This window comes from Arctopsyche grandis, chromosome 9 (genome assembly GCF_051622035.1).
Source record: "Arctopsyche grandis isolate Sample6627 chromosome 9, ASM5162203v2, whole genome shotgun sequence".
In the NCBI taxonomy this organism is placed as follows: domain Eukaryota; kingdom Metazoa; phylum Arthropoda; class Insecta; order Trichoptera; family Hydropsychidae; genus Arctopsyche; species Arctopsyche grandis.
Genome location: NC_135363.1, coordinates 4,465,651 through 4,480,090, shown reverse-complemented (window position 1 = coordinate 4,480,090; position 14,440 = coordinate 4,465,651). Strand labels below are relative to the sequence as shown.

At 37.8% G+C, this 14,440-nt stretch overlaps 1 protein-coding gene across 1 annotated transcript in view; it reads right to left on the bottom strand.

Moving 5' to 3' along the window:
- The window catches only part of Spec2 (CDC42 small effector protein Spec2), a 41,835-nt gene extending 37,741 nt beyond the window's left edge, over positions 1-4,094 (bottom strand). The window contains exons 1-2 of the mRNA XM_077438503.1: positions 3,980-4,094; positions 2,737-2,848 (exon numbers count right to left, since the gene is read on the bottom strand). The gene's annotated coding sequence lies outside the window, so the exon portion shown is untranslated. The remainder of the gene's footprint in view (positions 1-2,736; positions 2,849-3,979) is intronic.
- Between the last annotated feature and the right edge of the window lie 10,346 nt (positions 4,095-14,440).

The window sequence follows — 14,440 nt, the reverse complement described above, 5'->3', positions numbered from 1 at the left end:
TCTATATTATTAAATAACTAATGTTGTGTCCGTTGAAATTTCAACGGGTGGTTTCGGAAACAAATTGATACATGATTTAAAATACAGATACAATACAAATAGTAATAATTAATCGAAACTGAAACAGAGATCGGAAATCAGAACTGAAACAGGGATTGGAAATCAGGACTGAAACAGGAATCGGAAATCAGAAATACAGGAATCGGGAATCGGAACTGAAAAAGGAAAACCGGATCCGGAACTGAAAAAAGAATTGAAATCCGAAACTGGAATTGAAAAAGGAATCGAAATCGGCACTGAAATCGGAATTAAAATCAAAATCGCATTCGAAATCGATATAATATTTTTTTGAAATCTCCATACTTGAAATTGAAATCGATATCGCACTCACTCGTACATATGTATAAGATATTGTGTTTTATGCGTGCTTGCCGATATAAATAATGCAGGACTTATTTATCCGCATTTAATATATGAGCATAATTTAAATCGCGTTCACCAATTTAATTTATGCCTGCATATATAACAAGAGGATTTCTTAAACGCGCCCATTGGTCAAGATTGGCTCTCTGCCTTGTTCGCGTGTATTTGATATACATACTTGCAAGATTGTTTTTTTGAAATCTTCATACTTATCGATGCACTCGCACATACATATATACGTACATAAATACAAACACCGCGTCCGTTTTTATATACATACATATATTATATATAATCACAATACATCAAATGTCATATTCAAAAACCTTACAACAGACTTGTTCGCAGATAAATCTTTATCTAGATTGCCTAGTACACACAATACACTATCCAAGGAAAATAACACCGGAATGAATTAATAATATTCACTGATTTTTTTGGGTAAATCGGGCTTATCTATTGACAACTACTGACAGCTACGTCATGGCTATGAATCCCCCGAGTGTAACCCACATGTGTGATGATTTGATTGATTCGATTCAGTAATATAAGTTTGTAGATCAAGACATTTCACAAGATCGCTTATGTATTTGTCACGGTCAACTTACGTCCACCTAAACATGGCGTATATCGACCGTGACCCAACACAAAATTTTGCTAGGAAGTTGAATAAAATGTGGAATCTCAAAGTCGTGAGTTGAAGAGTCACGATTTTGTTCTCATCAAGTGCTCGCACGTTACGGTGAATTTACACTTGTGAGAAACTGACAGAAAATGTTTATACTGAAACAATGATTTCCTATAGAAAAAACATTGTTTAGTCTCGGATATTATAAGTGTTAATTTTCATCAGTACAAATAAACCAGTTTTTATACAATTCAACGAAATTCTAAATTGCCGATAACTCCAGACTTGCGAGAAAAACGGTAAGGTTGCCAATTTTTTGGAAGCGTTTCAATGAAAATCATATAAATTGGCAAACTCTTGGAAACGATGGCCAGCAGAAACCGGTGGGATTTGAACCCGTGACCACTGTGTTCAAAGCATTTTATTTTTACATAGATATATATCAGGAAGGCTTGACAGGAAGACCCCAATGCGCCTTCCTAGACAATTAATTACAAACAATACAGCATTTCATTATTACATACATCACTGTATTTACAAAAAGATGAAGAACACGAAATAACAATTAATTCATTCATTCATTACATAATTAATCCATTGAGACATCTATCGATTTAGATTTTGTACATAATTTTTACAAATTATATACACAATAAATACAGATTTGTGACAACAGGAAAGATGATTTTTTAACAATTTTGAGGAACCGTTTCAACAATGATCAGATAAAATTGGCAAACTCTGATAAGAAACGATCGATTTGGAGCCACAAATACCCCCAAATCTAACCGGCAGTATGGCGGATCGAACCCACTGATCACTTGGTGCTAAACATACACGCTATCATTAAGCCATACTGCTGGCTAAACCAAAAATTATATGCTAACCACTAGTCTATTCTGCTGGTTATTATCATTATTGTCTTTGATACCCTACGGGTAATCAATTGTTATTGCATTCCAAATATTTCTTAGATACCTGAGTTTCAAAAGATTCAATTTGAACAATTATTATTAGTGTTTTCATTTAAAATATTATAGCATTTATGTAAGATGTTCAACTAATGCTACAAATTATGACTAACTTCCTTATTGAAAGATCACACGTAACTTGACACCTTTAGCATTTTACATATGCATAATAGTTACTTACTCAAATAAAACATAATAAAAAAACGTGAACCGTAATATCGAACAAATTATGTATATGTAGTGCTGATAATGATCGTTCAATTAACTCAAAAAACAGAACGTGCAGCTAGGGCCAGTTTCAAATTATTGCCGAAACAACCAAGTACCTACAATAATAATCTATCTATCGTGCTTACAAACAACGAAAGGGTTCAGAACATATACAGGTACATACAATATACAAACATAAATAGAAACCAAAAGTGTAAATCGAGACAGTCACGGAATGTTGATTTAAATTATTAATCACCTACGGAGGCATACTAGAATAAGTCATGCACAAAAGCGACAATATTAGTAGGGGATTGCGTGCAAGCATCACAGCTATGTGATCGATTGCGAGCTCTGTATCGGTTCAGTGAGCTGAAAATGATATGATAATACATATTGTGACCGTCAATAACTAAGGCCAAGGTTCAATGAACATCACACTATATATTTCTATATTTGGACATAGTGTTTACTTACATACAAAAAGAAAAGTGTTGCACTTACAGCAAAAAAGGCGAAGATCCGAATTGCTTTATCACTACCGTAGCCTATGCTTGATGTCACAATAATTAATCCTTTTTAGTCACAAATCCTTTTTTTCCAACTATATTGTTCCCTGTATAAAAGACAATATTTCTGTTTGATCAACACGGGTATTGATTTAATCGGTTTCCAACGTAAATAGTTATTTCGTTTGTTTTATTTTTATTTTTTTGGCCATTTGACCATTGATCATAATAACAATCTATGTTTTGCGGTGAATATGAATCATACATACAAAAACCACACGGTCGTGTAATATTTCAAGGTTGTATTAATAAATAGAAATAAATAACTATATGTACTTATATGAAATACATAGGTATATATAAATGTATGGAACGAAGTGGTTGAAATAAACTGAAGAACCTGATGATATCAGGTCGTAACCGGTTCTTGGGGTCAATACCGTATAAGTTTGATTATTTATACTTATAAATACATTTATAGTATTATTTATATTTAAAAACTCGTTAAATTAATATTGTATTCGCGTGGCATCAATATTATTCAGCGCGTTCATTCGAAGTGTTCGGTAAAATTTTATGCCAATTAATTAATTTATTTATGCCACAAATTTTATGAAACCGTTGAGAAATCGACTAATGAATGAAAGCGAAACAGCAGCAGAATACGAATGTGAATATTCAAAATAAGCGATGAGTAATGTCGAAAGGGGAAGATCTCTCCCTCTTTTCAGGCCTCCTTGTCTCACCCTAACCCCTTCAACTTTCTATTTCAACCGTTTTTTTTTTCTTCAAAAAGAAGCTTTGAAGTATTTTTTAATAATCGATAATCTCGGAGCCTTCTGATTATTACACTCTCGAAATATTAGATAAGACCGATATTTTCTATTCTAAATTTAAATGTAGTTTTGTATGTTAGACTGCTAAAATAGATCATTTGAAATAAATAAAACATTAAAAAGATCTCCCGCTACACTAAGAATCCTTGAACTTTAGCATATCACCACTGTCGGTCAAAATCTTGCAAGTATCAATTTTTTGTTGAACAGAGATTGATGAGTCGTATCCTGTTCACATTCACGTTTAATAAAGACTGTTAAAAAGGATTTATAAACCAGTATTTTAAAAATATGTATGTACATACATACAAGGTTCAATTTGTACCAACAGTGTAGATATGCACGTTTGAAAATTCGCAACAGTTGAAATAACTATTCACCTATGAAATAATTGATATTTACGTTGGGGACCGTAACACTGTATTTTCCGATTTCGGGGAAATGCCGTGGAAAACGAATTTTCACGGCGAAGCGAACAATCGACACCACCACCTCGAACGGCGATCGAGCCAACACTGGAAATAAAATCGAACGCGCACGTTGCGGTCGACTTGTGGTTGTGAACGCACAAAGAAGCCACAACAAACATGGGTAAGTTTGTTAACAATATGTATGTATTCAAATTAAAAAAAATAATATAGAATGTCGTTAAAAGACTGAAAGATTCTTCATTTCTAAAGATTTTCCTCTGAATCATTGAAGAAAAGCTTCTTTTCAGACAGTATAGTGAATATTTGGCGGTAACGTCAGCGTTACGAAACGTTGCAACAATTAATTACACTGAGCAACAAAACATCACGTTTTTGAGTTACCAGAGCGGAGACTAACTAATCTTTACTAAGTTTGACCCACTGAATTCGAATATGATATTGATTTTTGTTGGTGGGTGATCGTTTACGAGATATGAGCGTTTAAAAAAATGCGCGATTTTTACAGTTTTTTGACTTTTGCGGTCTTTAACTCAAAATTTAGGATTGTTACGCTCAAAGTGAGTATTGGAATCAATAGTCAGATATTTTTCCTATTAATTTTTATATTTAATTGCTTTAAAATACTTCTAATTAATTGTCTAGCGAATTTTAAAAGTCAAAAATATATTTTTTTTTACGGATTTCTTAAGTCATGTTCTTGCTCAAGATCATGACTTATTTGCGATTCTGTCTTAAATGGCGAACTTTTCGATGACCGCTATTTAGTTTTTCGGAGGGATCGTTGCAGCAGAGGCGGGGGAGTACTTCTCACTGTACGAGCTGCTAGTTTTCAATCTGTTCGCCTTTTTGATCAGCTCAATACCATCGGTGAACATATTTGGGTTGAACTTCGCTTAAAGAATTTTTCTATTTTAATATGTGTACTGTATTTTCCTCCGAATGAATCTCCTCCGAATTATAAATTCATTTTTTTCAAATTTGCAAAATAATTTTAATGTTTTGGCTGGCAGGAAAGTCATGATCTTGGGTGATTTTAATCCTAGGAGTTTGAATTTTGTTCCTAATGAATTAATTTTTATGTCAGAAATATTTAATATGAGTCAATTGAACTCAATAACTAATTGTAATGATGTATGTGTTTATGTGTATATGCATGTATAATGTTTGTATGTATATGGATGTATGTATTGTATGTGTATGTGTATATGTATATATATATATATATATATATATATATATATATATATATATATATATATATATATATATATATGTGTAGGTGTGTATGTATGTATATGTATATATGTGTATTTTTATATTTATGTATGTATGAATGTGTATTTGTGTATACGTGGAAGTATTTGTGTATATTTGAATGGTGTACATATATGTTTATATAATTGTCTTTGGCCAGGAAGGCGCATTGGGTTTACCTGTTAGGCCTTCTTGGTGTAAATTAAATTTAAAAAAAATAAATAAATAAATAATAAAATAAATAATAAATAACAAATCTAACCGGTTTCTTATGCGTAATTTAATGAGTAGTACATATGTAATATGTATGTTTTTAACTATAAATTTTAAAAAAGTCTGTGTTTTGAAATATAAATATTAAGGAAACTTAACTGTATTATTAAAATATCTTCAGATAAACAATAAGCTGTGCGCAAGATCTGTTCATTGTGACTGAACGGAAACGGCGATGCAGCGATATTGCAGTTTTCTTCTTTTAACAGCAACTTCCTGTGTAAAATCCGACTGCGCGTAAATGTATTATTTTACACAAGATTTCAACATTTCATCTGAATTTCAAGAATCAGAATATTCTTCGCGTTTACTCATACGCCTGAAATGTGTATGAAAAAGTAAATTTTCACATTAGAAACGTGGAATCTGGATCTGATGATTCACGCAGACGCAAAAAGAAGTCCTGTTTTGGACCGCGGGGATTCGGTCGAGTCGCTCGTTCCATCGGTCACGTCCTGCAACTTCCTTGGGTAAACGGCGTACATACGAACACGGACGACATCACCATTCGAATATTAATCATCACTTGCCGTACAAAGCAAACGAACAACTATTATAGAATAGTAAATACGCTGTGGATCTCCCTTGATCACCACGAGTTGGTCCTCCCAATTTCAGCTCCAAGGAAAATTCCAAGCGCATATTTTTTGGGTGTGACATATTAATTGAATTGCGATAGAATCGCGCAATTTACATATATGTGTGTGAATAGAATTCGACTGCCCTAATGATTTTAGTCACGTCTGGATTTAAATGCCATTTAACGATCAAACACCACATCGGGTGATTCATTGCATTGTCCCCATGTTCTGTTTTGGTTTGTTGACCGGTGACGTGCTCTCTCTGTGTGTCCATCGCTTTCATTCAGTGGTTATTTTTGACATGCGTGTCTTTCTTTGTCTGAAATAGATTCATCTTTAACAGGGTTGTATCAACCACTCTCGAGAAATGCATCTGCGAAAAATCAACGCAATATTAGATGGGATACACTCGTTTGGATGACGATGCCTTTATATATCGATAGTAAAGATCAATGGTAAGCCAACATCAAAAAGAGTACTTCAGCTCGAGTCTTTTGATCTCAGGGCATGGTATGCTTCCATGATATTAGCGGATGTGAAAAAAGTGGTAATTTTTCTCAGAATTCCGAGTCGCACGATGCGGTGTTGTATCCGGTTGCTATTTTTGGTGGAAAATTGATAAATGGCAATGGTGAGCGTATTTCATTCCCATCAACACGTAGCAATAGCTGAAAAATAACGGGTACAAAATGTCAAAAAATTTCATTTGAACTAGCAAGTTCTAGTAAATAAAAGTTTAAAAAACATACTCATAAAAGTGTATTTCCAGATATAATACATGCAATATGATGTTATGTAGATAAATGCTGATAGTAAATTATAGAATACATACCTATTGATAACCAATCTAAAAGAAAGACTCGACGTGCTTTATAATACTAGATGGTAACCCATGAGGCATCGTATGTTTATTACGATTATGTAGAAAATATTGAATTATCAACCGATTTGCTCAATTAAATTGTAATGGTAATCACACATCACACATCTAATTTGCCCCACCTTGCATATTTTAAGAACGTGCTTTTACTGGACGGTAAGTAATTTCTTCCATTTGGTTCGGAGAGACCTGCGAAATGTCGTCCGATTCCATTCTACAAACATGCAAAACATCAAGCAGAACGCCAATTTTTCGAATGGTTTTCTTTTGAATTCGCAGCAACCGGTTCGATATGAGGTTGCTAAATTTGTCAAAAAAGTTCAGACGAACCAGTGCCAACCTGAAGTAGGACATCACTAGGTTGATGAGGTGGTGCAAGCAGGAAAGCAGTATTCTCGAGACTTGACGATCGCTATAATGAACTATGGTACTAAACAAATACGATTAGCGCTGAACTAACAAAACAAGAGGTAGAATAGCAAATGTTGACAGGAGACATTTACGCGCTAGTCATACTATCGCTGTTTTTCACCTGAGAATTCAAAAAAATAAAAATGCACAGAATATATGAATAATCTCGCCAAGGCAACTTACTACAAATATAGCACGCTTATGTTATTTTTTCTATTTTTTTTAAAAGAATAAGGGGAGAAGCTTGATTTGCAAGTTTCATAAAGTCCATTTGAATCGTTCACTGGACTAGAATGAGCGTTCACGATCCATTCCCGGTAACTACGCACGCTGGGATACCTACGTGAGCAATGTCTGAGGCGGTCATCTGTGAACAATTTGGTCATTAGCAATGACGAAGACTGTAGTTCAGGGTCTGCAAAAAGTGGTTCTCCCCTTCAACTCGAGGGTGGGCATCCGACCAGAAACCAGCTGAGACTGCTGGTTACTGCGCTCTAGACTAATTAAGCATGTAAAACCTGTAGACATGCTTCAGAAAATCATTATTATCTCAAATAGAAAATTAATTTGGTAAAATGAAATATGAACGAGCCGTAAATTTAGAATAAGATAAAATCTAAATCAAAGGACGCAGACGCTCGTATATTTACGTATGTACATATGTAAGCACGTTCTTGTTTGAATTTCTTTCAATCAATTGAATCAATTCGCGTGTCAAAGCAATTAATCTATAAAGTGAATAGACATACCAAAGACCAATTCAATTGGCCAAGTCCAAACTGTACCCGATTAGATGTTTGGCCTTGAAGTATGAGTCGCACATTTAAAATGAAAAGGAAAACTGAACGTTGCCAAATTGAGGTTGTCTTGTCGAGGTGCTACAGAACGTCAAACAAAAAACGCAAGTGGGTCACTGAAGTCATCGATTTTAGAAAAAAAAGAGATGAACAAATGAATGAATTGATGGTAGACCTAGTTTTTTTTCTAACTGAGTAAAAAGAAGCAACGGATCTGCGGTTTCAGAACACAGTTTTTAAGTTCTAGGGCAGGTCGATCATATTCATAATGAAGGCAGTTGACGTCCAGTTATGAAACTGGTCTATGTTAATATGTACTTTCAGAACAGTTAGTTAACTTCACTAGGCCACGTCCGTTTGTACACTCGATTTAAATGTGATGGTATCTGTTTTATATCAATTCATTAAATTGTATTATTGTCTCCAATTTTTTAACTACCCAATAACCTAAATATACATACATATGTATGTATATTTACATCTTCTTCTTCGTGTGGCCTGTTCTTCCAGAATGTCGGGACCAAACTTCCCATCCGTACTCTGTTTATGGCCGCTAGGGTGTCGAGGCCGTATCACTGCCGAAGATTCTTTAACCAAGATGTTTCCAAGATGTTGGCCTACGATTTTTCCCTGGATTACTAGGCATAGGAGATCGTATTTGGACATGGTTCCGCATCACATGTCCAAGGTACTCCAATTTGCGCCTTTTCACATTGTTGAGTACTTCAACATGTTTTCCCATCAGGGCCAGCACCTCGGCATTGGTTCAACGCGCTATCCATGAAATTCTCAGCATCCTTATGTATGTCCACACCTCAAAGGCCTGTAGCTTTTTGCACATGACATCTGTCAGGGTCCATGCTTCTGTCCCATACAGAAGTAGCATCGTACAAAGAAGTCTAAGTCGGAGTGCTATGTTGAGATCACGTGTGGTTAGGACATTTTTCATTTTTAAGAATGCTGCTCTTGCTTGCTCCACTCTAAAACAAATGTCCAGGTTACTTACACACGTTTCATCCAGATAGCACCCAAGATATCCCAATTTTGCATTACCCAGTATATTTACTGGGTAATGCAAACATTAAAAATGTTTTAATGCATGGACGGAAGCAATTTAACGTGTAATATGATATATTATAATAATAAAGAAAAAAGGGAAAACTTTTAGGGGTAAAATAAACAAGTTTAAAACCTCCAGAGATATCAGAATCAATATCAAAGCGGTGCTCATTAAAAATATTGGGTAGGTAGACATTTTATCCCCTTCGGTCGTTAGGCTACTATGGGCAGACGTTGCACAATATTTAATCGATGAGAGCATGTTAATTTTGCTCGCGCGAGTGTTCAATTTCAAACACTAGGTTTATTTTCAGAATGGAAGATTTTGATGAACGACGATGAGAGGTTTACTGAATTTTTCACTTTTGAAAATTGGCTTTGCCATATGCCAGTCCAGTTGTCGATCGGCAGCTATAGAATTTCGTTTTTATGTTTTTTCGTCGCTCTCGCTTTTCGACTGCGACAGATTTGTGGTTTCGATTTTCATCGAGCGTGCGTAAGATACGTAAACTCAATGAAAAACCGCTAATCCGAATCACACCTCACGAATATCATTCTCGATTCAATACGCCTCGCCAAATTTTGCGCGCCTATCGAATAAGGAAATGGCTTTCTACTTTTAAACGCTCCATTAGAATCGGCGATCGCGTTTGTCGGTTTTTCACCAAATAAATTCAGGTGCGGTCAATTAGCATTAAGCGGAACGCCATTACGACTTCATCTCTCGACGAAGACAATAAGCCGTTAATGGTTGATTTATGAACTGGAGGATATCCTGTGCGCCACGGTACCGTTACACATTTTATTTCAGTTCACTAGTGGAAACTGTTGGTGGTCGCATGCTGAAAAGTGGATATGTTCAGAGGGGCCGTTCACCTTGGTGTTAGTGTCGAGCTGTTGAATAATGATCATCAGGAAGTGCAACTACGACCCGGTGTCTCGTAGTCCGTAGTCAACTGGTCAAGTGGTTTAGCTTACAAGACTTGTTAGCCCGTTAATCGCTCGGTTTAATTTCGCTTAAAGCAATGAGATGTACATCTATGGTAAAGGTCGATTAAGACAACATGGCTGATATATAATTCACACAAAAGTGTGTTTAAATTAAGTAAAGTAACTTTAAAAATAGCAATCATATATAATATCGCTATTCTGTGTGTCTGCGACAACACTCGCCGTACTATAATCGTTTCGATTCGACATACATATGTAGTCACAGTTAAAACACTGCCAACAAAACGTACGAATATAATAACGAATCAAGAAAAAATCTCTATAAAATAGTCTCAGAGCATTTAGCGCCATCTAGTGAAAAATAATATTTTTTTCTATTGCTGTTTTATATTGTATGTCACAGTGAAATTATATTTCAAGTGAAAATATATTTTCACTGACGTTTCAGTGAAATCATAACCAGTTACATTTTCAGGGTTGGTTTTATTAATTTAAGATGATTGTTAGGGTTGGTATTATTTAAGGGTTAGTATAGGTTAGGTTAAGTTAAGGGTTGGCCCTATTAATTTAAGATTGGGTTGTTAGGGTTAAATTTAGTGGCGGCTCGTCCATACGCACTGCGGTACTGCAGCACCCCCAAGGAAATTGAGAAAAAATTAATATTATTATATACATAAATGTATGTATATTATATGAAAATATCAATATTATTTAAGCGTGTATTAAGCTCGCCCGCACACCGACACGTCCAATAATGATCATACATCGCGGTCCAAAATCAGAAAGTGAGGCATCGTTTATGATTTTGTGCAGTACGGTTTTCGTTGGAATATGCCGAGTGGGTGAAGGAGGGGCGCGGGGAGGGAGCTCGCGCTAGAAGCTTGGTCTCGTACTGCCACTCCCGGCTGTACGAGACGTATTTTGCGTCGTATGCGCACGCCCGACACCTCTCACTTTTCGTCATTACTTCTGCTTTTGTCTTTCCTTCTACACCTCTTACACTTTCTACATTTCTACTCTTCCTTCTAAACCTCACTGTAACAGTTTTATTTATTCTCATTTATTTGGCAAAAATTTAACGAATAGGTGATAGACCTTTTTTCAAGGAAAAGTAAAAAAGACAGAATAATCAATTTTTTAATGAAATAAAATACATATGTTTAATTTTGATAATTTTGATGTTAATAGTAAAATATAATCCAAATAAACATTTTTTTTATTTTCAATCAACCGCAGCACCTCCAGATATCTTATCCACGAGCCGCCACTGGTTAAATTTATAGAGTTAAACGTTGTAAATTCATTGTTTGATATATTTTCACTTGAAATATGCTTTCATATTAAACAATTAAATATAAATATTTAATCTAATCTATAATTTGGAAAGAGACTTTGTATGTATGTAAATATCCTTGGTCGTCGTCGTCGTCGTCCGTAGATCGGTGACGTCATCGAACACGTGATTCGATTTTTTTTTTTTTTCGATCCATGGGCGCCGATTTGTTTTATTCGTTTCGCGAGTAGCTTCATGGGGCCCCGCCAGGGGCGCCACAAGGGGCGCAGCCCCGTGGGGCCCCAAAGGGGGCCCGGAGGGCGCAGCCTCATGGGGCGCAGCCCCATGGGGCTCAAAAGGGGGCGCAGCTTTATGGGGCACAGCCTTATGGGGCGCAACCTTATGGGGCGCAGCCTTATGGGGCGCTGTCTTATGGGGCGCAGCCTTAGGGGCGCAGCCTTATGGGGCGCCGCCTTATGGGGCGCCGCCTTATGGGGCGCCGCCTTATGGGGCGCCGCCTTATGGGGCGCCGCCTTATGGAGCTTAGCCACATGGGGCCCCGAAGGGGGCGCAAGGGGGCGCAGCCTCATGGGGCGCAGCCCCATGGGGCCTCAAAGGGGGCGCAGCCTCATGGGGCGTAGCCCCATGGGGCCCCGAAGGGGGCGCAGGGGGGCGGAGCCTCATGGGGCCCCGAAGGGGGCGCAGGGGGGCGCAGCCTCATGGGGCGTAGCCTTATGGGGCGCTGTCTTATGGGGCGCAGTCTTATGGGGCGCCGCCTTATGGAGCTTAGCCGCATGTGGCCCCGAAGGGGGCGCAGCCTCATGGGGCGCAGCCCCATGGGGCCCCAAAGGGGGCGCAGCCTCATGGGGCCCCGAAGGGGGTGCAGCCTCATTGGGCCCCAAAGGGGGCGCGGCCTCATGGGGCGCAGCCCCATGGGGCCCCGAAGGGGGCGCAGGGGGGCGCAGCCTCATGGGGCGCCGCCTTATGGGGCGCTGCCTTATGGGGCGCCGCCTTATGGGGCGCAGCCTTATGGGGCGCTGTCTTATGGGGCGCAGCCTTATGGGGCGCCGCCATATGGGGCGCCGCCTTATGGGGCGCCGCCTTATGGGGCGCCGCCTTATGGGGCGCCGCCTTATGGAGCTTAGCCGCATGGGGCCCCGAAGGGGGCGCAGCCTCATGGGGCGAAGCCCCATGGGGCGCAGCCTTATGAGGCGAAGCCCTAAACGGCAACTGATCATGGGGGCGAAGCCCTAGACGGCATTTAACCATGGGGACGTGGAGGGGCGAAGCCCTTATCGGCAACTGATCATGGGGGCGAAGCCCTAGACGGCATTTAATCATGAGGGTGCGGAGGGGCGAAGCCCCAAAAGGCATTAGCTAAGGGGGGCGAAGCCCTAAAAGGCATTAACTAAGGGGGGCGAAGCCCTAAACGGCAATTAATCTTGGGGGCGCGGGGGGCGAAGCCCTAAAAGGCATTAACTAAGGGGGGCGAAGCCCTAGACGGCTTTGAATCATGGGGGCGCGGAGGGGCGAAGCCCTAAAAGGCAACTGATCATGGGGGCGAAGCCCTAAGCGGCAATTGCTCATGGGGCGTGGAGGGGCGAAGCCCTAGAAGGCAAAGGCTCAGGGGGGTGCCGAGGGCGAAGCCCTAGAAGGCAAAAAAAAAAATTGATTTTTTTTTTGATTTTTTAAAAAAAATTTTTTGATTTTTTTTTTGATTTTTTTTTTATTTTTTTTTAAATTTTTTTTTTAAATTTTTAATTTTTTTTTTAATTAAATTAGCTTAGTCATGTTTAAGCGGTTTATATTATAAACACTGAGCGAAGCCGGGTAATACAGCTAGTTAATTATATTTTAAAGGTGTTTGAAAAAAAATACGAACGCATGCGGATCGAACATTTCTTTTATTTTTTTTTATTTAATAAGTAAATATACCATAACCTATGCGTATTGATATTTCATCAGGCATAACACTACATAGTTCAGTAATGACATCTCATTGAATTGGGCTTTGCAGTAGGAAAATTCTAAATCTCGATTATTATTGGTCAGAATATGTTGGCTGACCAATAGGAATCGTGTACTTTTTTCCCTGCTGTAAGCAGCTATGAAATGAGATACAGGCGAAAACCATCGTGATTATACCTCATTTCGTTTGACTTGTTCGTAAACGAAAAATACCCGATTTTAATGAATAGCAATGTCGGAAGTAGCTAAAATCATTGATCAATAAAAAATAATCAAGATAAAAAGATTGCTTAATAGCAAATATGTAAAATTCATACTTCACTCCCACATCTCCTACTCTACCTACATACATAAATATTTTATTATATACCTATAATAAAATACGGAGCAATAAATTATTTGTCACGAACGTCAATAAGACAAAAAAAATAACTTTCAGATTAGATTAATGCTTAAGAGTGGGATAAACTCATTTTCGATTATCAGAATTATTATTGCCATTACAATCATTACAAGCGTTAATACGGCAGCCATAATCTGAGAAATTCTTAGTAAGAAGTCAAAAATGTCAGCAGGAAGATATAACAATACGATTGATAGCTAAGGGTGAAATCAGACAGCGGTGAATGTGGGACGTGGTTTTTTTTAGGTAGTTTTAAACATATAGAAAAAATGTGGTTATCATGGGATAGTCCTTTCAAAACGATACATTCGACCTATGTCGTTGAAATTGTATGGTAGTATTTATCCTTGCTTGACAGTGATCTACATATACCAAAATGACCCTTTGGACCATTTTCAGTAAAATTGTATCCTTGCTTGACAGTGATCGATAACGGTGTATTGCCATATTCGTTATCGATCACTGTCAAACAAGGATACAATTTTACCGAAAATGGTTCGAAGGGTCGTTTTGGTATAGATCACTGTCAAGCAAGGATAAATACTATTGTTACGTACGCCGTGGATTGAGCGAGTTGTACTT